Consider the following 25,057-nt stretch of genomic DNA (forward strand, 5'->3'; position numbering starts at 1 on the left):
ACAGTAGCTTAACAAGACAGTTTTAATGCTCTTGGAAGAGTGGTGGAGGTCGCAGTGGAATAAAAAGACAATATCAATGACCCTTGGAAGAGTGATGGAGGTCGCAGTGGAATAACAAGACAATATCAATGACCCGTTTAAGAGACATGGAGGTCACAGTATCTTCACATTTCGGTTTTAGTGCCCCGTGGAAGTGTGGTGGAGGTCGCAGTGGTATAAAATGACAATATCAATGCCTCGTGGAAGAGACGTGGAGGTCACAGTAGCTTAACAAGATGTTTTTTTTGCCCCTTGGAATAGTGGTGGTAGGGGCAGTGGAATAAAAAAACAATATCAATGCCCCGTGGAAGAGATGTGGAGGTCACAGCAGCTTAACAAGACTGTTTTAATGCCCGTTGGATGAGACGTGGAGGTCACATTAGCTTACATGACGTATTTAATGCCCCTTGGAAAAGTGGTGGATGTTACAATGGAATAAAAAGACTATATGAATGCCCCGTGGATGAGATGTGGAGGTCACATTGTCTTATCGATATGGTTTTAATTCCCCTTCGAAGAGGGGTGGAGGACGCAGTGGAATAAAAAGACAATATCAATGCCCCGTGGAAGAGTTATGGAGGTCACAGTAGCTTAACAAGACGGTTTTAATGCCCCTTGGAAGAGCTGTGGAGTTCAGAGTGGTTTAACAAGATGGTTTTTATGCCCCTTGGAAGAGACGTGGAGGTCACAGTAGCTTAACAAGATGGTTTTAATGCCCCTTGGAAGAGTAGTGGAGCTTACAGTGGAAAAAAAAGACAATATCCATGCTCCGAGGAAGAGATGTGGAGGTAAGTGTAGCTTAACAAGACGTTTTAACGCCACTTGGAAAAGCTGTGGAGTTTAGAGTTGTTTAACAAGACGGTTTTAATGCCCCTTTTAAGAGATGTGGAAGTCACTGTAGATTAACAAGATGGTTTTAATGCCCCTGGAAGAGACGTGGAGGTCACAGTAGCTTAACTATATGGTTTTAATGACTCTTAGAAGAGTGGTGGAGGTAACAGTTGAACAAAAAGAGAATATCAATGCCCAATGGAAGAGACGTGGAGGTTACAGTAGCTTAACAAGACGGTTTTAATGCCCTTGGCAGAGTAGTGGAAGTCGCAGTGGAATAAAAAGACAATATCAATGCCCCTTGGAATAGTGGTGGAGGTTGCAGTGGAGTAAAAAGACAATATCAATGCCCCTTGGAAGGGTAGTGGAGGTCGTAGTGGAATAAAAAGACAATATCAATGCCCCATGGAAGAGACGTGGAGGTCACAGTAGTTTTATCAAGACAGTTTTAATGCCCCTTAGAAGAGTGATGGAGGTCGCAGTAGAATAAAAAGACAATATCAATGCTCCTTTGAATAGTGGTGGAGGTTGCAGTGGAAAAAAAAGACAATATCAATGCCCCGAGTAAGATACGTGGAGGTCACTGAAGCTTTATAAGACGGTTTTAATGCCCTTTGGAATAGCTGTGGTGTACAGAGTGGTTTAACAAGACGGTTTTAATGCCCCTCGAAGAGTGGTGGAGGTCGGAGTGGAAATAAAAGACAATATCAATGCTCCGTGGAAGAGACGTGTAGGTCACAGGAGCTTAACAAGACAGTTTTAATGCAACTTGAAGAGTGGTGGAGGTCTGTTGAATAAAAATACAATACCAATGCCCCGTGGAAGAGACGGGGAGGTCACCATAGCTTACCAAGACGCTTGTAATGCCCCTTGGAAGAGCTGTGGATTTCAAAGTAGTTTAACAAGATGGTTTTAATGCCCCTTGGAAGAGACATGTAGGTCACAGTAGCTTAACAAGACGGTATTAATGCCAATTGGAAGAGTGGTGGAGGTTACAGTGGAATAAAAGTACAATATCAATGCACCGTGGAAGAGACGTGGAGATCACAGTAGCTTAACAATGTGGTTTTAATGCCCCTTGGAAGATTGGTGAAGGTCGCAATGGAATAAAAAGACAATATCAATGACCCTTGGAAGAGTGATGGAGGTCGCAGTGGAATAACAAGACAATATCAATGCCCCGTTTAAGAGACGTGGAGGTCACAGTATCTTCACATTTCGGTTTTAGTGCCCCGTGGAAGTGTGGTGGAGGACGCAGTGGAATAAAATGACAATATCAATGCCCCGTGGAAGAGACGTGGAGGTCACAGTAGGTTAACAAGACGGTTTTTTTTACCCCTTGGAAGAGTGGTGGTAGGGGCAGTGGAATGAAAAAACAATATCAATGCCCCATGTAAGTGATATGGAGGTCACAGTAGCTTAACAAGACTGTTTAAGTGCCCCTTGGAAGAGTGGTGGAGGTGGCAGTGGAGTAAAAAGACAATATCAATGCCCTGTGGAAGAGATGTGGAGGTCACAGCAGCTTAACAAGACTGTTTTAATGCCCTTTGGATGAGACGTGGAGGTCACATTAGCTTACATGATGTATTTAATGCCCCTTGGAAAAGTGGTGGATGTTACAGTGGAATAAAAAGACTATATGAATGCCCCGTGGATGAGACGTGGAGGTCACAGTGTCTTATCAAGACAGTTTTAATGCCCCTTGGAAGAGTGATGGAGGTCGCTGTAGAATAAAAAGACAATATCAATGCCCCTTTGAATAGTGGTGGAGGTTGCAGTGGAAAAAAAAGACAATATCAATGCCCCGAGTAAGAGACGTGGAGGTCACAGAAGCTTTATAAGACGGTTTTAATGCCTCTTGGAATAGCTGTGGTGTACAGAGTGGTTTAACGAGACGGTTTTAATGCCCCTCGAAGAGTGGTGGAGGTCGGAGTGGAAATAAAAGACAATATCAATGGTCCGTGTAAGAGACGTGGAGGTCACAGTAGCTTAACAAGACAGTTTTAATGCAACTTGAAGAGTGGTGGAGGTCTGTTGAATAAAAATACAATACCAATGCCCCGTGGAAGAGACGGGGAGTTCACCATAGCTTTCCAATACGCTTTAATGCCCGTTGGAAGAGCTGTGGATTTCAAAGTAGTTTAACAAGATGGTTTTAATGCCCCATGGAAGAGATATGTAGGTCACAGTAGCTTAACAAGTGAAAAGAAAAGAAAGGGCGCATGTGTAGACTCACAGGGCTATTTATATAATTTAAAAAGTGCCACTGCACTCACCTGTAATGGTTGTGTACGTCTACACAACCAAGATTAAGCGTGTGATTAATGAGGCTCCGGGTCACCTCTATTTGTAGTACCACCCTGTCGGTGTTTGCCTCGCAACTCCGTGCTCCTCAAGTGGTCACACGATCCTGCTGGACCAGATACCACATCACCGCAGGTCCTCAGTAGTTTAACCCGGTGGCTGGATAACCGCAGGTCCTCAAACATCCAAATATGCCCGGCTGCTCCTGCAGCTTTAGCTCCGTATGGAGATATTTAACAAGTAAACAATGGTGCAGCGGTCTCAGGGAGTGCCAAATGAATACTGGACAATTTAATAGATGGCAACCAACTTTTATTCTTCCTCCAATACCACTGCCACAACGTGTTTCAACGGTCTAAGCCATCTCCACCTGATGAAGATGGCTTAGACCGTTGAAACGTGTTGTGGCAGTGGCAGTGGAGGAAGAATAAAAGTCGGTTGCCATCTCTTAAATTGTCCAGTATTCCTTTGGCGCTCCCTGAGACCGCTGCACCATTGTTTACAGTAGCTTAACAAGACGGTATTAATGCCAATTGGAAGAGTGATGGAGGCTACAGTGGAATAAAAATACAATATCAATGCCCCGTGGAAGAGACGTGGAGATCACAGTAGCTTAACAAGATGGTTTTAATGCCCCTTCGAAGATTGGTGAAGGTCGCAATGGAATAAAAAGACAATATCAATGACCCTTGGAAGAGTGGTGGAGGTCGCAATGGAATATAAGGACAATATTAATGCCCATTGGAAGAGACGTGGAGGTCACAGTAGCTTAACAATCCGGTTTTAATGCCCCTTGGAAGAGTGGTGGAGGTTACAGTGGAATAAAAAGACAATATCTATGGCCCTTGGAAGAGACGTGGAGATCGAAGCTTAAAAAGACGGTTTTAATGCCCCTTGGAAGAATAATGGAGGTCGCAGAGGAATAAAAAGACAATATCAATACCCCTTGGGAGAGTGGTGGAGGTCGCAATGGAATAAAAAGACAATATCAATGCCCCGTGGAAGAGACGTGGAGGTAACAGTAGCTTAACAAGACAGTTTTAATGCCCCTTGGAAGAGTGGTGGAGGTTACAGTGAAATAAAAAAACAATAACAATGCCCCGAGGAAGAGACGTGGAGGTCACAGTAGTCTAACAAGGTGGTTTTAATGCCTCTTCGAAGAGTGGTGGATGTCGCTGTGGAATAAATAGACAATATCAATGCCCCGTGGAAGATACGTGGAGGTCACAGTAGCTTAACAAGACGGTTTTAATGCCACTTGGAAGAATGGTTGGGGTCGCATTGGATTAAAAAGACAATATCAATGCCCCATGAAAGAGACGTGGTGGTCACAGTTGCTTAACAAGACAGTTTTAATGCCCCTTGGAGTAGTGGTGGATGTCGCTGTGGAATATATTGACAATATCAATGCCCCGGGGAAGAGACGTGTAGGTCACAGTAGCTTGACAAGTCAGTTTTAATGCCACTTGCAAGAATGGTTGGTTTCGCATTGGAATAAAATGACAATATCAATGCCCTGTGGAAGAGACATGGATGTCACAGAAGCTTAACAAGATGGTTTTAATGCCCCTTGGAAGAGTGGTGGATGTCGCTGTGGAATAAAAAGACAATATCAATGCCACGTGGAAGAGACGTGGAGGTCATTGCAGCTTAACAAGACGGTTTTAAAGCCACTTGGAAGAGCTGAGGAGCTCAGAGTGGTTTAACAAGATGGTTTTAATGCCTCTTGGAAGTGTGTTGGAGGTCGCAGTGGAATAAAAAGACAATATCAATGCCCCGTTGAAGAGACGTGGAGGTAAGTGTAGCTTAACAAGACGTTTTTAATGCCCCTTGGAAGAGTGGTGGAGGTCGCAGTGGAATAAATAGACAATATCACTGCCCCGTGGAAGAGTCATGGCGGTCAGTGTAGCTTAACAAGACGGCTTTTATTCCCCATGGAAGAGTGTTGGAGGTCGCAGTGGAATAAAAAGAAAATATCACTGCCACTTGGAAGAGACGTGGAGGTCACAGTAGATTAACAAGACGGTTTTAATGCCCCTTGGAAGAGTGGTGAAGGTCTTATTGGAATAAAAAGACAATATCATTGCCCCGTGGAAAAGACGTGGAGGTCACTGTAGCTTAACAAGACGGTTTTAATGCCCCGTGGAAGAGACGTGGAGGTCACAGTAGCTTAACAAGACGGTTTAATGCCCCTTGGAAGAGTGGTGGAGGTTACAGTGGAATAAAAAAAATATATCAATGCCCCTTGGAAGAGTGGTGGTGTTCTCATTGGATTAAAATGACAATATCAATGCCCCTTGGATTAGTTGTGGAGGTCGCAGTAAAATAAAAAGACAATATCAATACCCCGTGGAAGAGAAGTGGAGTTCACAGTAGCTTATCAAGATGGTTTTAATGCCCCTTGGAAGAGTAATGGAGGTAGCCAATATCAATGCCCCGTGGAAGAGAAGTTGAGGTCACAGTAGCTTTATAAGAAGAGCTGTGGAGTTCAGAGTGGATAAACAAGATGGTTTTAATGCCCCTTTGAATAGACGTGGAGGTCACAGTAGCTTAACAAGATGATTTCAATGCCTCTTGGAAGAGTGATGGAGATTACAGTGGAATTAAGAGACAATATCAATGCACCGTGAAAGAGACGTGGAGTTCACAGAAGCTTAACAAGACGGTTTTAATGCCCCTTGGTAGGGTGGTGGAGGTTGTGGTGGAATAAAAAGACAATATCAATGCCCCTTGGAAAAGTGGTGGATGTCGCAGTGGAATATAAAGACAATATCAATGCCCCGTGGAAGAGATGTGGAGGTCACAGTAGCTTAACAAGACGTTTTAATGCCACTTGGAAAAGTGGTGGAGGATACAGTGGAATAAAAAGACAATATCAATGCCCCGTGGAAGAGACGTGAAGGTCACAGTAGCTTAACAAGATATTTTAATGCCACTTGGAAAAGTGGTGGAGGATACAGTGGATTAAAAAGACAATATCAATGCCCCCGTGGAAGAGACTTGGAGGTCACAGTAGCTTAACAAGACAGTTTTATTGCCTCTTGGTAGACTGGTGGAGTTCTGTGTGAAATAAAAAGACAATATGAATGCCCCGTGGAATAGACGGGGAGGTCACAGTAGTTTTATCAAGACAGTTTTAATGCCCCTTGGAAGAGTTGTGGAGGTCACAGTAGCTTAACAAGATGGTTTTTATGCCTCTTGGAAGAGCTGTGGAGTTCAGAGTGGTTTAACAAGATGGTTTTTATGCCCCTTGGAAGAGACGTGGAGGTCACAGTAGCTTAACAAGACGGTTTTAATGCCCCTTGGAAGATTGGTGGAGGTTAGAGTGGAATAAAAAGACAATATCCATGCTCTGTGGAAGAGATGTGAAGGTTAGTGTAGCTTAACAATACGTTTTAATGCACCTTGGAAGAGCTGTGGAGTTCAGAGTTGTTTAACAAGACGGTATTAATGCCCCTTTTAAGAAATGTGGAATTCACAGTAGATTAACAAGACGGTTTTAATGCCCCTTGGAAGAGATGTGGAGGTCACAGTATCTTAACTAGATGGTTTTAATGCCCATTGGAAGAGTGGTGGAGGTAACAGTTGAACAAAAAGAGAATATCAATGCCCCATAGAAGAGACGTGGAGGTTACAGTAGCTTAACAAGATGGTTTTAATGCCCCGTGGCAGAGTAGTGGAAGTCGCAGTGGAATAAAAAGACAATATCAATGCCCCATGGAAGAGACATGGAGGTCACAGTAGTTTTATCACGACAGTTTTAATGCCCCTTGGAAGAGTGGTGGAGGTCGCAGTGGAATAAAAAGACAATATCAATGCCCCTTGGAATAGTGGTGGAGGTTGCAGTGGAAATAAAAGACAATATCAATGCCCGGTGGAAGAGACATGGAGGTCACAGTAGCTTAACAAGACGGTTTTAATGCCCCTTGGAAGAGCTGTGGAGTTCAGAGTGGTTTAATAAGATGATTTTAATGCCCCTTGGATGAGACGTAGAGGTCACAGTAGCTTAACAAGACGGATTCAATGCCCCTTCGAAAAGTGGTGGTGGTTACAGTCGAATAAAAAGACAATATGAATGCCCTGTGTAAGAGACATGGAGGTCACAGTAGCTTAACAAGACGGTTTTAATGCCCCTTCAAAGAATGGTGGAGGTCGCAGAGTAATAATAAGACAATAAGAATGCAAAGTGCAAAAGACGTGATGGTCACAGTTGCTTAACAAGACAGTTTTATTGGCCCTTGGAAGAGTGGTGTAGGCCGCAGTGGAATAAAAAGACAATATCAATGCCCCATGGAAGAGATGTGGAGGTCACAGTAGCTTAACAAGATGGTTTTAATGCCCCTTGGAAGAGTGGTGGAGGTTACAGTGGAATAAATAGAAAATATCATTGCCCCGTGGAAGAGATGTGGAAATCAGAGTAGATTTACAAGACGGTTTTTATTCCCCTTGGAAGAGTGGTGGAGGTCGCAGTGAAATAAAAATCAATATCAATGCCCCTTGGTAGAGTGGTGGACGTCGCAGTGGAATAAAAATACCATATCACTGCCCCATGGAAGAGACGTGGAGGACACAGTAGCTTAACAAGACGGTTTTATTGCCCCTTGGAAGGGTGTTGGAGGTTGCAGTGGAATTAAAAGACAATCTACATGCCCCTTGGAAGAGATGTGGAGGTCACAGTAGCTTAACAAAATTGTTTTAATGCCCCTTGGAAGAGTGGTGGAGGTTACAGTGGAATAAAAAGACAAAATCAATGCCCCATGAAAGAGACTTGGAGGTCACAATAGCTTAACAAGACAGTTTTAATGCCCCTTGGAAGAGTGCTGGAGGTCGCAGTGGAATAAAAAGACAATATCATGTCCCTTGAAAGAGTGGTGGAGGTTGCAGTGGAATAAAAAGACAATATCAATGACCATTGGAAGAGAAGTGGAGCTTAAAAAGACGGTTTTAATGATGATTAGAAAAGTGCTGGAGTTCAGAGTGGTTTAACAAGACTGTTTTAATGCCCCATGGAAGTAACGTGGAGGTCACAGTAGCTTAACAAGACAGTTTTAATGCACTTGCAAGAGTGGTGGAGGTGGCAGTGGAATAAAAAGACAGTATCAATGCCCCAAGGAAGGGACGTGGAGGTCACAGAAGCTTAACAAGATGGTTTTAATTCCCCTTGGAAGAGTGGTGGAGGTCGCAGTGGAATAAAAAGTCAATTTCAATGGACCGTGGAAGAGACGTGGAGGTCACAGTAGCTTAACAAGACGGATTTAGTACCCCTTGGAAAAGTGGTGGAGGTTACAGTGGAATAAAAGGACTATATGAATGCCCTGTGGAAGAGATGTGGAGGTCACAGTAGCTTAACAAGATGGTTTTAATGCCCCTTCGAAGAGTGGTGGAGGTCGCAGTGTAATAAAAAGACAATATCAATGCACTGTGCAAGAGACGTGATGGTCACAGTAGCTTATCAAGACAGTTTTATGGCCCTTCGGAATAGTGGTGGAGGTCGCAGTGGAATAAAAAGACAATATCAATGCCCCATGGAAGAGATGTGGAAGTCACAGTAGCTTAACAAGAAGGTTTTAATACCCCTTGGACGAACGGTGGAGTACAGAGTGGTTTAACGAGATGGTTTTTATGCCCCTTGAAAGAGACCTTGAGGTCACAGTAGCTTAACAAGATGGTTTTAATGCCCCTTGGAAGAGTGGTGGAGGTAATAGTGGAATAAAAAGACAATATCAATGCCCCGTGGAAGAGACGTGGAGGTCACAGCAGCTTAACAAGACGGTTTAATGCCCGTTGGAAGAGTGGTGGAGGTTACAGTGGAATAAAAAGAAAATATAAATGCCCCGTGGAAGAGACGTTGAGATCACAGTAGATTAACAAAACGCTTTTTATGCCCCTTGGAAGAGTGGTGGAGGTCGCAGTGGAATTAAAAAAGAATATCAATACCCCGTGGAAGAGAAGTGGAGGTCACAGTAGCTTAACAAAATGGTTTTAATGCCCCATGGAAGAGTGGTGGAGGTCGCAGTAGAATTTAAAGACAATACCACTGCCCAGTGGAAGAGACGTGGAGGTTACAGTAGCTTAACAGGACGGTGTTTTTGCCCCTTGAAAAAGTCTTGGAGGTCGCTGTAGAATAAAAAGCCAATACCAATGCCCCTTGGAAGAGACGTGGAGGTCACAATAGATTAACAAGAAAGTTTTAATGCCCCTTGGAAGAGTGGTGGAGGTCGCAGTGGAATAAAAAGACAATATCAATGCCCCTTGGAAGAGTGGTAAAGGTGACAGTGGAATAAAAAGACAATATCAATGCCCCGTGAAAGAGACGTGAAGGTCACAGTAGCTTAAAAAGACGGTTTATTAACCCTTGGAAAAGTGGTGGAGGTCGCTGCAGAATAAAAAGACAATATCAATGCCCATTGGAAGAGTGGGGGAGGTCGCAGTGGATAAAAAAGACAATATCAATGCCCCATTGAACAGACGTGGAGGTCACAGTAGTCTTAACAAGACAGTTTTAATGACGCTTGGTAGAGTGGTGGAGGTCTCATTTTAATAAAAAGATAATTTCAATGCCCCTTGGAAGAGTGGTGGAGGTGGCAGTGAAATAAAAACACAATATCAATACCCCGTGGAAGAGATGTGGAGGTCACAGTAGCTTAATAAGACGGTTTTAATGCCCCTTTAAAGAGTGGTGGAGGTCGCAGTGGAATAAAAAGGCAATGTCAATGCCCCGTGGTAGAGACGTGGAGGTCACAGTAGGTTTATAAGACGGTTTTAATGCCCCTTGCAAGAGCTGTAGAGTTCAGAGTGGTTTAACAAGATGGTTTTAATGCCTCTTGGAAGAGATGTGGAGGTCACAGTAGATTAACAAGACGGTTTTAATGCCACTTGGAAGAGTGGTGGAGGTTACAGTGGAATAAAAAGACAATATCAATGACCCGTGGAAGAGACTTTGAAGGCACAGTAGCTTAACAAGACAGTTCTAATGCCCATTGGAGGAGTGGTGGATATAGCAGTGGACTAAAAAGACAATATCATTGCCCCTTGGAAGAGTGGTGGAGGTCGCAGTGGAAAAAAAAGACAATATCAATGTCCCGTGGAAGAGACGAGCAGGTCACAGTAGCTTAAAAACATGGTTTTAATGCCCCTTGGAAGAGTGGTGGAGGTCGCAGTACAATAAAAATTCAATATCAATGCCCATTGAAAGAGTGGTGAAGGTCGCAGTGGAATAAAAAGACTATATCAATGCCCCGTGGAAGAGTCGTGGAGGTCATAGTAGCTTAAAAAGACGGCTTAATGCCTCTTCGAAGAGTGGTGGAGGTTGCAGTGGAAAAAAAAGAAAATATCAATGCCCCGTGGAAGAGATGTGGAGATCACAGTAGATTAACAAGATGGTTTTTATGCCGCTTGGAAGAGTGGTGGAGGTCGCAGTGGAATAAAAAGACAATATCAATGCCCCTTGGAAAAGTGGTGGAGGTTGCAGTGAAATAAAGACACAATATCACCACCACGTGGAAGAGACGTGGAGGTCACAGTATCTTAACAAGACGGTTTTAATGCTCCTTGGAAGAGTGCTGGAGGTCGCAGTGGAATAAAAAGGTAATATAAAAGCCCCGTGGAAGAGACGTGGAGGTCACAGTAGCTTTATAAGACGGTTTTTATGCCCCATTGAAGAGCTGTGAAGTTCTGAGTGGTTTAACAAGATGGTTTTAATGCCCCTTAGAAGAGATGTGGAGGTTACAGAAGCTTAACAAGATGTTTTTATTGCCCCTTGGAAGACTCTGGAAGGTCACAGTGGAATAATGAGACAATATCAATGCCCCTTGGAAGAGACGTGGAGGTCACAGTAGCTTAACAAGATGGTTTTAATGCCCCATGGAAGAGTGGTGGAGGTCACAGTAGAATTTAATGACAATATCACTGCCCCGTGGAAGAGACGTGGAGGTTATAGTTGCTTAAAAGGACGGTTTTATTGCCCCTTGGAAAAGTCTTAGAGGTCGCAGTAGAATAAAAAGACAATATCAATGCCCCGTGGAAGAGACGTGGAGGTAACAGTAGCTTAACAAGAAGGTTATATTGCCCCTTGGAAGAGTGGTGGAGGTCGCAGTGGAATAAAAAGACAGTATCAGTGCCCCGTGAAAGAGACGTGAAGGTCACAGTAGCTTAAAAAGACGGTTTATTAACCCTTGGAAGAGTGGTGGAGGTCGCTGTAGAATAAAAAGACAATATCAATGCCCCGTGTAACAGACGTGGAGGTCACAGTAGTCTTAACAAGACGGTTTTAATGACCCTTGGTAGAGTGGTGGAGGTCTCATTTTAATAAAAAGATAACTTCAATGCTCCTTGGAAGAGTGTTGGAGGTCGCAGTGAAATAAAAACACAATATCAATACCCCGTGGAAGAGATTTGGAGGTCACAGTAGCTTAACAAGACGGTTTTAATGCAGCTTGAAAGAGCTGCAGAGTTCAGAGTAGTTTTTACAAGACGGTTTTAATGCCCCTTGGAAGAGATGTGGAGGTCACAGTAGATTAACAAGACGGTTTTAATGCCCCTTGGAAGAGTGGTGGAGGTTACAATGGAAAAAAAAGTCAATATCAATGCCCTGTGGAAGAGACGTGGAGGTCACAGTAGCTTTATAAAACAGTTTTAATGCCCGTTGCAAGAGCTGTAGAGTTCAGAGTATTTTTTACAAGACGATTTTAATGCACCTTGGAAGAGATGTTGAAGTCACAGTAGCTTAACAAGACAGTTTTAATGCCCGTTGGAAGAGTGGTGGAGAAGGCAGTGGAGTAAAAAGACAATATCATTGCCCCTTGGAAGAGTGGTGGAGGTCGCAGTGGAATAAAAAGACAATATCAATGCCCCGTGGAAGAGACGAGGAGGTCACAGTTGCTTACAAATATGGCTTTAATGCCCCTTGGAAGAGTGGTGGAGGTCGCAGTACAATAAAAATTCAATATCAATGCCCATTGAAACAGTGGAGAAGGTCGCAGTGGAATAAAAAGACAATATCAATGCCCCGTGGAAGAGTCGTGGAGGTCATAGTGGCTCAAAAAGACGGTTTAATGCCACTTCGAAGAGTGGTGGAGGTTTTAGTGGAAAAAAAAGAAAATATCAATGCCCCGTGGAAGAGATGTGGAGATCACAGTAGATTAAGAAGATGTGTTTTATGCCCCTTGGAAGAGTGGTGGAGGTCGCAGTGGAATAAAAAGACAATATCAATGCCCCTTGGAAAAGTGGTGGAGGTTGTAGTGAAATAAACACACAATATCAACACCACGTGGAAGAGACGTGGAGGTCACAGTAGCTTAACAAGACGGTTTTAATGCTCCTTGGAAGAGTGCTGGAGGTCGCAGTGGAATAAAAAGGCAATATCAATGCCCCATGGAAGAGACGTGGAGGTCACAGTAGCTTTATAAGACGGTTTTAATGCCCCATGGAAGAGCTGTGAAGTTCTGAGTGCTTTAACAAGATGGTTTTAATGCCCCTTAGAAGAGATGTGGAGGTTACAGAAGCTTAACAAGATGTTTTTATTGCCCCTTGGAAGACTCTGGAAGGTCACAGTGGAATAATGAGACAATATCAATGCCCCTTGGAAGAGACGTGGAGGTCACAGTAGCTTAACAAGATGGTTTTAATGCCCCATGGAAGAGTGGTGGAGGTCATAGTAGAATTTAATGACAATATCACTGCCCCGTGGAAGAGACGTGGAGGTTATAGTTGCTTAAAAGGACGGTTTTATTGCCCCTTGGAAATGTCTTAGAGGTCGCAGTAGAATAAAAAGACAATATCAATGCCCCGTGGAAGAGACGTGGAGGTAACAGTAGCTTAACAAGAAGGTTATATTGCCCCTTGGAAGAGTGGTGGAGGTCGCAGTGGAATAAAAAGACAATATCAGTGCCCCGTGAAAGAGACGTGAAGGTCACAGTAGCTTAAAAAGACGGTTTATTAACCCTTGGAAGAGTGGTGGAGGTCGCTGTAGAATAAAAAGACAATATCAATGCCCCGTGTAACAGACGTGGAGGTCACAGTAGTCTTAACAAGACGGTTTTAATGACCCTTGGTAGAGTGGTGGAGGTCTCATTTTAATAAAAAGATAACTTCAATGCTCCTTGGAAGAGTGTTGGAGGTCGCAGTGAAATAAAAACACAATATCAATACCCCGTGGAAGAGATTTGGAGGTCACAGTAGCTTAACAAGACGGTTTTAATGCAGCTTGAAAGAGCTGCAGAGTTCAGAGTAGTTTTTACAAGACGGTTTTAATGCCCCTTGGAAGAGATGTGGAGGTCACAGTAGATTAACAAGACGGTTTTAATGCCCCTTGGAAGAGTGGTGGAGGTTACAATGGAAAAAAAAGTCAATATCAATGCCCCGTGGAAGAGACGTGGAGGTCACAGTAGCTTTATAAAACAGTTTTAATGCCCGTTGCAAGAGCTGTAGAGTTCAGAGTATTTTTTACAAGACGATTTTAATGCACCTTGGAAGAGATGTTGAAGTCACAGTAGCTTAACAAGACAGTTTTAATGCCCGTTGGAAGAGTGGTGGAGAAGGCAGTGGAGTAAAAAGACAATATCATTGTCCCTTGGAAGAGTGGTGGAGGTCGCAGTGGAATAAAAAGACAATATCAATGCCCCGTGGAAGAGACGAGGAGGTCACAGTTGCTTACAAATATGGCTTTAATGCCCCTTGGAAGAGTGGTGGAGGTCGCAGTACAATAAAAATTCAATATCAATGCCCATTGAAACAGTGGAGAAGGTCGCAGTGGAATAAAAAGACAATATCAATGCCCCGTGGAAGAGTCGTGGAGGTCATAGTGGCTCAAAAAGACGGTTTAATGCCACTTCGAAGAGTGGTGGAGGTTTTAGTGGAAAAAAAAGAAAATATCAATGCCCCGTGGAAGAGATGTGGAGATCACAGTAGATTAAGAAGATGTGTTTTATGCCCCTTGGAAGAGTGGTGGAGGTCGCAGTGGAATAAAAAGACAATATCAATGCCCCTTGGAAAAGTGGTGGAGGTTGTAGTGAAATAAACACACAATATCAACACCACGTGGAAGAGACGTGGAGGTCACAGTAGCTTAACAAGACGGTTTTAATGCTCCTTGGAAGAGTGCTGGAGGTCGCAGTGGAATAAAAAGGCAATATCAATGCCCCATGGAAGAGACGTGGAGGTCACAGTAGCTTTATAAGACGGTTTTAATGCCCCATGGAAGAGCTGTGAAGTTCTGAGTGCTTTAACAAGATGGTTTTAATGCCCCTTAGAAGAGATGTGGAGTTTACAGTAGCTTAAAAAGATGGTTTTATTGTCCATTGGAAGACTCGGGAAGGTCACAGTGGAATAATGAGACAATATCAATGCCCCTTGGAAGAGACGTGGAGGTCACAGTAGATTAACAAGAAAGTTTTAATGCCCCTTGGAAGAGTGGTGGAGGTCGCAGTGGAATAAAAAGACAATATCAATGCCCCTTGGAAGAGTGGGGGAGGTCGCAGTGGATGAAAAAGACAATATCAATGCCCCGTAGAACAGACGTGGAGGTCACAGTAGTCTTAACAAGACGGTTTTATTGATGCTTGGTAGAGTGGTGGTCTCATTTTAATAAATTGATCATTTCAATGCCCCTTGGAAGAGTGGTGGAGGTCGCAGTGAAATAAAAACACAATATCAATACCCCGTGGAAGAGATGTGGAGGTCACAGTAGCTTAACAAGACGGTTTTAATGCCCCTTGAAAGAGTGGTGGAGGTCGCAGTGGAATAAAAAGGCAATTTCAATGCCCCGTGGAAGAGACGTGGAGGTCACAGTAGCTTTATGAGATGGTTTTAATGCCTCTTGCAAGAGCTGTAGAGTTCAGAGTGGTTTAGCAAGACAGTTTTAATGCCCCTTGGAAGAGATGTGGAGGTCACAGTAGATTAAAAAGACGGTTTTAATGCCACTTCTAAGACTGGTGGAGGTTACAGTGCAATAAAAAGACAATACCAATGACCCGTGGTAGAGACGTTGAAGGCACAGTAGCTGAACAAGACAGTTTTAATGCCCATTGGAAGAGTGGTGGATATAGCAGTGGAGTAAAAAGACAATATCATTGCCCCTTGGAAGAGTGGTGGAGGTCGCAGTTGAAAAAAAAGACAATATCAATGTCCCGTCGAAGAGACGAGGAGGTCACAGTAGCTTAAAAATATGGTTTTAATGCCCCTTGGAAGAGTGGTGGAGGTCGCAGTACAATAAAAATTCAGCATCAATGCCTATTGAAAGAGTGGTGAAGGTCGCAGTGCAATAAAAAGACTATATCATTGCCCCGTGGAAGAGTCGTGGAGGTCATAGTAGCTTAAAAAGACAGTTTAATGCCTCTTCGAAGAGTGGTGGAGGTTGCAGTGAAAAAAAAAGAAAATATCAATGCCCCGTGGAAGAGATGTGGAGATCACAGTAGATTAACAAGATGGTTTTTATGCCCCTTGGAAGAGTGGTGGAGGTCGCAGTGGAATAAAAAGACAATATAATTTCCCCTTGGAAGAGTGGTGGAGGTCGCAGTGGAATAAAAAGACAATATCAATGCCCCGTGGAAGAGACGAGGAGGTCACAGTAGCTTAAAAATATGGTTTTATTGCCCCTTGGAAGAGTGGTGGAGGTCGCAGTACAATAAAAATTCAATATCAATGCCCATTGAAATAGTGGAGAAGGTCGCAGTGGAATAAAAAGACAATATCAATGCCCCGTGGAAGAGTCGTGGAGGTCATATTAGCTTAAAAAGACGGTTTAATGCCACTTTGAAGAGTGTTGGAGGTTGCAGTGGAAAAAAAAGAAAATATCAATGCCCCGTGGAAGAGATGTGGAGATCACAGTAGATTAACAAGATGGTTTTTATGCCCCTTGGAAGAGTGGTGGAGGTCGCAGTGGAATAAAAAGACATTATCAATGCCCCTTGGAAAAGTGGTGGAGGTTGCAGTGAAATAAAGACACAATATCAATACCACGTGGAAGAGACGTGGAGGTCACAGTAGCTTAACAAGAAGGTTTTAATGCTCCTTGGAAGAGTGCTAGAGGTCGCAGTGGAATAAAAAGGCAATATCAATGTTCCTTGGAAGAGACGTGGAGGTCACAGTAGCTTTATAAGACGGTTTTAATGCCCCAAGGAAGAGCTGTGAAGTTCTGAGTGGTTTAACAAGATGGTTTTAATGCCCCTTTGAAGAGACGTGGATGTCACAGCAGATTATCAAGACGGTTTTAATGCCCCTTAGAAAAGTTGTGGAGTTTACAGTGGAATAAAAAGACAATCTCAATGCCCGGTGGAAGAGACGTGGAGGTCACAGTAGCTTAACAAGAAGGTTTTAATGTCCCATGGAAGAGTGGTGGAGGTCGCAGTGGTATAAAAAGACAATATCAATGCCCCATGAAAGAGATGTGGAAGTCACAGTAGCTTAACAAGAAGGTTTTAATACCCCTTGGACGAACGGTGGAGTACAGAGTGGTTTAACGAGATGGTTTTTATGCCCCTTGAAAGAGACGTTGAGGTCACAGTAGCTTAACAAGATGGTTTTAATGCCCCTTGGAAGAGTGGTGGAGGTAATAGTGGAATAAAAAGACGATATCAATGCCCCGTGGAAGAGACGTGGAGGTCACAGCAGCTTAACAAGAGGGTTTAATGCCCGTTGGAAGAGTGGTGGAGGTTACAGTGGAATAAAAAGAAAATATAAATGCCCCGTGGAAGAGACGTTGAGATCACAGTAGATTAACAAAACGGTTTTTATGCCCCTTGGAAGAGTGGTGGAGGTCGCAGTGGAATAAAAAAACAATATCAGTACCCCGTGGAAGAGAAGTGGAGGTCACAGTAGCTTAACAAGATGGTTTTAATGCCCCATGAAAGAGTGGTGGAGGTCGCAGTAGAATTTTAAGACAATATCACTGCCCTGTGGAAGAGACGTGGAGGTTACAGTAGCTTAACAGGACGTTTTTTTTGCCCCTTGAAAAAGTCTTGGAGGTCGCTGTAGAATAAAAAGCCAATATCAATGCCCTTGGAAGAGACGTGGAGGTCACAGTAGATTAACAAGAAAGTTTTTATACCCCTTGGAAGAGTGGTGGAGGTCGCAGTGGAATAAAAAGACAATATCAATGCCCCTTGGAAGAGTGGTGGAGGTGACAGTGGAATAAAAAGACAATATCAATGCCCCGTGAAAGAGACGTGAAGGTCACAGTAGCTTAAAAAGACGGTTTATTAACCCTTGGAAAAGTGGTGGAGGTCACTGCAGAATAAAAAGACAACATCAATGCTCCTTGGAAGAGTGGGGGAGGTCGCAGTGGATAAAAAAGACAATATCAATGCCCCATGGAACAGACGTGGAGGTCACAGTAGTCTTAACAAGACGGTTTTAATGACGCTTCGTAGAGTGGTGGAGGTCTTATTTTAATAAAAAGATAATTTCAATGCCCCTTGGAAAAGTGGTGGAGGTCGCAGTGAAATAAAAACACAATATCAATACCCCGTGGAAGAGATGTGGAGGTCACAGTAGCTTAACAAGACGGTTTTAATGCCCCTTTAAAGAGTGGTGGAGGTCGCAGTGGAATAAAAAGGCAATGTCAATGCCCCGTGGTAGAGACGTGGAGGTCACAGTAGCTTTATAAGACTGTTTTAATGCCCCTTGCAAGAGCTGAAGAGTTCAGAGTGGTTTAACAAGACGGTTTTAATGCCCCTTGGAAGAGATGTGGAGGTCACAGTAGAATAACAAGACGGTTTTAATGCCACTTGGAAGAGTGGTGGAGGTTACAGTGGAATAAAAAGACAATATCAATGACCCGTGGAAGAGACTTTGAAGGCACAGTAGCTTAACAAGACAGTTTTAATGCCCATTGGAAGAGTGGTGGATATAGCAGTGAAGTAAAAAGACAATATCATTGCCCCTTGGAAGAGTGGTGGAGGTCGCAGTGGAAAAAAAAGACAATATCAATGTCCCGTGGAAGAGACGAGGAGGTCACAGTAGCTTAAAAATATGGTTTTAATGCCCATTGAAAGAGTGGTGAAGGTCGCAGTGGAATAAAAAGACTATATCAATGCCCCGTGGAAGAGTCGTGGAGGTTATAGTAGCTTAAAAAGACGGTTTAATGCCTCTTCGAAGAGTGGTGGAGGTTGCAGTGGTAAAAAAAGAAAATATCAATGCCCCGTGGAAGAGAGGTGGAGATCACAGTAGATTAACAAGATGGTTTTTATGCCGCTTGGAAGAGTGGTGGAGGTCGCAGTGGAATAAAAAGACAATATCAATGCCTCTTGGAAAAGTGGTGGAGGTTGCAGTGAAATAAAGACACAATATCAACAACACGTGGAAGAGACGTGGAGGTCACAGTAGCTTAACAAGACGGTTTTAATGCTCCTTGGAAAAGTGCTGGAGGTCGCAGTGGAATAAAAAGGCAATATAAATGCCCTGTGGAAGACACGTGGAGGTCACAGTAGCTTTATAAGACGGTTTTATGCCCCATGGAAGAGCTGTGAAGTTCTGAGTGGTTTAACAAGATGGTTTTAATGCCCCTTAGAAGAGATGTGGAGGTTACAGAAGCTTAACAAGATGATTTTATTGCCCCTTGGAAGAGTGGCGGAGGTCACAGTAGAATTTAATGACAATATCACTGCCCCGTGGAAGAGACGTGGAGGTTATAGTTGCTTAAAAGGACGCTTTTATTGCCCCTTGGAAAAGTCTTAGAGGTTGCAGTAGAATAAAAAGACAATATCAATGCCCCGTGGAAGAGACGTGGAGGTAACAGTAGCTTAACAAGAAGGTTTTATTGCCCCTTGGAAGAGTGGTGGAGGTCGCAGTGGAATAAAAAGACAATATCAATGCCCCGTGTAACAGACGTGGAGGTCACAGTAGTCTTAACAAGACGGTTTTAATGACCCTTGGTAGAGTGGTGGAGGTCTCATTTTAATAAAAAGATAACTTCAATGCTCCTTGGAAGAGTGTTGGAGGTCGCAGTGAAATAAAAACACAATATCAATACCCCGTGGAAGAGATTTGGAGGTCACAGTAGCTTAACAAGACGGTTTTAATGCAGCTTGAAAGAGGTGTAGAGTTCAGAGTAGTTTTTACAAGACGGTTTTAATGCCCCTTGGAAGAGATGTGGAGGTCACAGTAGATTAACAAGAAGGATTTAATGCCCCTTGGAAGAGTGGTGGAGGTTACAGTGGAATAAAAAGACAATATCAATGCCCCGTGGAAGAGTCGTGGAGGTCATATTAGCTTAAAAAGACGGTTTAATGCCACTTCAAAGAGTGTTGGAGGTTGCAGTGGAAAAAAAAGAAAATATCAATGCCCCGTGGAAGAGATGTGGAGATCACAGTAGATTAACAAGATGTTTTTTATGCCCCTTGGAAGAGTGGTGGAGGTCGCAGTGGAATAAAAAGACAATATCAATGCCCCTTGGAAAAGTGGTGGAGGTTGTAGTGAAATAAACACACAATATCAACACCACGTGGAAGAGACGTGGAGGTCACAGTAGCTTAACAAGATGGTTTTAATGCTCATTGGAAGAGTGCTGGAGGTCGCAGTGGAATAAAAAGGCAATATCAATGTTCCTTGGAAGAGACGTGGAGGTCACAGTAGCCTTATAAGACGGTTTTAATGCCCCATGGAAGAGCTGTGAAGTTCTGAGTGCTTTAACAAGATGGTTTTAATGCCCCTTAGAAGAGATGTGGAGTTTACAGTAGCTTAACAAGATGGTTTTATTGCCCATTGGAAGACTCGGGAAGGTCACAGTGCAATAATGAGACAATATCAATGCCCCTTGGAAGAGACGTGGAGGTCACAGTAGATTAACAAGAAAGTTTTAATGCCCCTTGGAAGAGTGGTGGAGGTCGCAGTGGAATAAAAAGACAATATCAATGCCCCTTGGAAGAGTGGGGGAGGTCGCAGTGGATGAAAAAGACAATATCAATGCCCCGTAGAACAGACGTGGAGGTCAAAGTAGTCTTAACAAGACGGTTTTATTGACGCTTGGTAGAGTGGTGGTCTCATTTTAATAAATTGATCATTTCAATGCCCCTTGGAAGAGTGGTGGAGGTCGCAGTGAAATAAAAACACAATATCAATACCCCGTGGAAGAGATGTGGAGGTCACAGTAGCTTAACAAGACGGTTTTAATGCCCCTTGAAAGAGTGGTGGAGGTCGTAGTGAAATAAAAAGGCAATGTCAATGCCCGGGGAAGAGACGTGGAGGTCACAGTAGCTTTATGAGATGGTTTTAATGCCCCTTGCAAGAGCTGTAGAGTTCAGAGTGGTTTAACAAGACTGTTTTAATGCCCCTTGGAAGAGATGTGGAGGTCACAGTAGATTAAAAAGACGGTTTTAATGCCACTTGTAAGAGTGGTGGAGGTTTCAGTGCAATAAAAAGACAATATCAATGACCCGTGGAAGAGACGTTGAAGGCACAATAGCTTAACAAGACAGTTTTAATGCCCATTGGAAGAGTGGTGGATATAGCAGTGGAGTAAAAAGACAATATCATTGCCCCTTGGAAGAGTGGTGGAGGTCGCAGTTGAAAAAAAAGACAATATCAATGTCCCGTCGAAGAGACGAGGAGGTCACAGTAGCTTAAAAATATGGTTTTAATGCCCCTTGGAAGAGTGGTGGAGGTCGCAGTACAATAAAAATTCAGTATCAATGCCTATTGAAAGAGTGGTGAAGGTCGCAGTGCAATAAAAAGACTATATCATTGCCCCGTGGAAGAGTCGTGGAGGTCATAGTAGCTTAAAAAGACAGTTTAATGCCTCTTCGAAGAGTGGTGGAGGTTGCAGTGAAAAAAAAAGAAAATATCAATGCCCCGTGGAAGAGATGTGGAGATCACAGTAGATTAACAAGATGGTTTTTATGCCCCTTGCAAGAGTGGTGGAGGTCGCAGTGGAATAAAAAGACAATATCATTGCCCCTTGGAAGAGTGATGGAGGTCGCAGTGGAATAAAAGGACAATAACAATGCCCCGTGGAAGAGACGAGGAGGTCATAGTAGCTTAAAAAGACGGTTTAATGCCACTTCGAAGAGTGGTGGAGGTTGCAGTGGAAAAAAAAGAAAATATCAATGCCCCGTGGAAGAGATGTGGAGATCACAGTAGATTAAGAAGATGGTTTTTATGCCCCTTGGAAGAGTGGTGGAGGTCGCAGTGGAATAAAAAGACAATATTAATGCCCCTTGGAAAAGTGGTGGAGGTTGCAGTGAAATAAAGACACAATATCAATACCACGTTGAAGAGACGTGGAGGTCACAGTAGCTTAACAAGACAGTTTTAATGCTCATTGGAAGAGTGCTGGAGGTCGCAGTGGAATAAAAAGGTAATATCAATGCCCCGTGGAAGAGACGTGGGGGTCACAGTAGCTTTATAAGACGGATTTAATGCCCCATGGAAGAGCTGTGAAGTTCTGAGTGGTTTAACAAGATGGTTTTAATGCCCCTTAGAAGAGATGTGGAGGTTACAGTAGCTTAACAAGATGGTTTTATTGCCCCTTGGAAGACTCTGGAAGGTCACAGTGGAATAATGAGACAATATCAATGCCCCTTGGAAGAGACGTGGAGGTCACAGTAGCTTAACAAGATGGTTTTAATGCCCCATGGAAGAGTGGTGGAGGTCGCAGTAGAATTTAAAGACAATATCACTGCCCCGTGGAAGAGACTTGGAGGTTACAGTAGCTTAACAGGACGGTTTTATTGCCCCTTGAAAAAGTCTTGGAGGTCGCAGTATAATAAAAAGCCAATATCAATGCCCCGTGTAAGAGACGTGGAGGTCACAGTGGCTTAACAAGAAGGTTTTATGGCCCCTTGGAAGAGTGGTGGAGGTCGCAGTGGAATAAAAAGACAATATCGATGCCCCGTAGAAGAGATGTGGACGTCAGTGTAGCTTAACAAGACGGTATTAATGCCCCTTGGAAGAGCTGTGGAATTCAGAGTGGTTTAACAAGATGGTTTTTATGCCCCTTGGAAGAGATGTGGAGGTCACAGTAGCTTAACAAGATATTTTTAATGCCCCTTGGAATAGTGTTGGAGGTCGCAGTGGAATAAAAAGACAATATCAATGCCCCTTGGAAGAGTGGTGGAGGTCGCAGTGGAATAAAAGACAATATCAATGCCCCATGGAAGAGACGGGAAGGTCACAGTAGCTTAAAAAGACGGTTTATTAACCCTTGGAAGAGTGGTGGAAGTCGCTGCAGAATAAAAAGACAATATCAATGCCCCTTGGAAGAGTGGGGAAGGTCACAGTGGATGAAAAAGTCAATATCAATGCCCCGTGGAACAGACGTTGAGGTCACAGTAGTCTGAACAAGACGGTTTTAATGACCCTTGGTAGAGTGGTGGAGGTCTCATTTTAATAAAAAGATAATTTCAATGCCCCTTGGAAGCGTGGTAGAGGTCGAAGTGAAATTAAAACACAATATCAATACCCCGTTGAAGAGATGTGGAGGTCACAGTAGCTTAACAAGATGGTTTTAATGCCCCTTGAAAGAGTGCTGGAGGTCGGAGTGGAATAAAAAGGCAATATCAATGCCCCGTGGAAGAGACGTGGAGGTCACAGTAGCTTTATAAGACTGTTTTAATGCCCCTTGCAAGAGCTGTAGAGTTCAGAGTGGTTTAACAAGACTGTTTTAATGCCCCTTGGAAGAGATGTGCAGGTCACAGTAGATTAACAAGACGGTTTTAATGGCCCTTGGAAGAGTGGTGGAGGTTAAAGTAGAATAAAAAGACAATATCAGTGACCCGTGGAAGAGAGGTTGAAGTCACAGTAGCTTAACAAGACAGTTTTAATGCCCGTTGGAAGATTGGTGGAGATAGCAGTGGAGTAAAAAGACAATATCATTTCCCCTTGGAAGAGTGGTTGAGGTCACAGTGGAATAAAAAGACAATATCATTGCCCCCTGGAAGAGACGAGGAGGTCACAGTAGCTTAAAAATATGGTTTGAATGCCCCTTGGAAGAGTGGTGGAGGTCGCAGTACAATAAAAATTCAATATCAATGCCCATTGAAAGAGTGGTGAAGGTCTCAGTGGAATAAAAAGACAATATCAATGCCCCGTGGAAGAGTCGTGGAGGTCATAGTAGCTTAAAAAGACGGCTTAATGCCTCTTTGAAGAGTGGTGGAGGTTGCAGTGGAAAAAAATGAAAATATCAATGCCCCGTGGAAGAGATGTGGAGATCACAGTAAATTAACAAGATGGTTTTTATGCCCCTTGGAAGAGTGGTGGAGGATGCAGTGGAATAAAAAGACAACATCAATGCCCCTTGGAAAAGTGGTGGAGGTTGCAGTGAAATAAAGACACAATATCAACACCACGTGGAAGAGACATGGAGGTCACAGTAGCTTAACAAGGTTTTAATGCTCCTTGGAAGAGTGCTAGAGGTCGCAGTGGAATAAAAAGGAAATATCAATGTTCCTTGGAAGAGACGTGGAGGTCACAGTAGCTTTATAAGATGGTTTTAATGCCCCAAGGAAGAGCTGTGAAGTTCTGAGTGGTTTAACAAGATGGTTTTAATGCCCCTTAGAAGAGATGTGGAGGTTACAGTAGCTTAACAAGATGGTTTTATTGCCCCTTGGAAGACTCTGAAAGTTCACAGTGGAATAATGAGACAATATCAATGCCCCGTGGAAGAGACGTGGCGGTCACAGTAGCTTAACAAGAAGGTTTTATTTCCCCTTGGAAGAGTGGTGGAGGTCGCAGTGGAATAAAAAGACAATATCGATGCCCCGTGGAATAGACGTGGACGTCAGTGTAGCTTAACAAGACGGTTTTAATGCCCCTTGGAAGAGACGTGGAGGTCACAGTAGCTTAACAAGATAGCTTTAATGCCCCTTGGAAGAGTGGTGGAGGTCGCAGTGGAATAAAAAGACAATATCAATGCCCCGTGGAAGAGACGTGAAGGTCACAGTAGCTTAAAAAGACAGATTATTAACTCTTGGAAGAGTGGTGGAGGTCGCTGCAGAATAAAAAGACAATATCAGTGACCAATGTTAGAGACGTGGAGGTCACAGGAGCTTAAAAAGATGGTTTTAATGTCCCTTGGAAGAGTGGTGGAGGTCGCAGTGGAATAAAAACACTATATCAATGCCCCGTGGAAGAGACGTGGAGGTCACAGTAGCTTTATAAGATGGTTTTAATGCCCCAAGGAAGAGCTGTGAAGTTCTGAGTGGTTTAACAAGATGGTTTTAATGCCCCTTAGAAGAGATGTGGAGGTTACAGTAGCTTAACAAGATGGTTTTATTGCCCCTTGGAAGACTCTGAAAGTTCACAGTGGAATAATGAGACAATATCAATGCCCCGTGGAAGAGACGTGGCGGTCACAGTAGCTTAACAAGAAGGTTTTATTTCCCCTTGGAAGAGTGGTGGAGGTCGCAGTGGAATAAAAAGACAATATCGATGCCCCGTGGAATAGACGTGGACGTCAGTGTAGCTTAACAAGACGGTTTTAATGCCCCTTGGAAGAGACGTGGAGGTCACAGTAGCTTAACAAGATAGCTTTAATGCCCCTTGGAAGAGTGGTGGAGGTCGCAGTGGAATAAAAAGACAATATCAATGCCCCGTGGAAGAGACGTGAAGGTCACAGTAGCTTAAAAAGACAGATTATTAACTCTTGGAAGAGTGGTGGAGGTCGCTGCAGAATAAAAAGACAATATCAGTGACCAATGTTAGAGACGTGGAGGTCACAGGAGCTTAAAAAGATGGTTTTAATGTCCCTTGGAAGAGTGGTGGAGGTCGCAGTGGAATAAAAACACTATATCAATGCCCCGTGGAAGAGACGTGGAGGTCACAGTAGCTTAGCAAGACGGTTTTAATGCCTCTTGGAAGAGCTGTGGAGTTCAGAGTGGTTTAACAAGACGGTTTTAATGTCTGTTGGATGAGACGTGGAGGTCACAGTAGCTTAACAAGATGGATTTAATGC

Source organism: Phyllobates terribilis, unplaced genomic scaffold (genome assembly GCF_046119375.1).
Source record: "Phyllobates terribilis strain yellow unplaced genomic scaffold, ASM4611937v1 Scaffold_114__1_contigs__length_5359813, whole genome shotgun sequence".
In the NCBI taxonomy this organism is placed as follows: Eukaryota; Metazoa; Chordata; class Amphibia; order Anura; family Dendrobatidae; genus Phyllobates; species Phyllobates terribilis.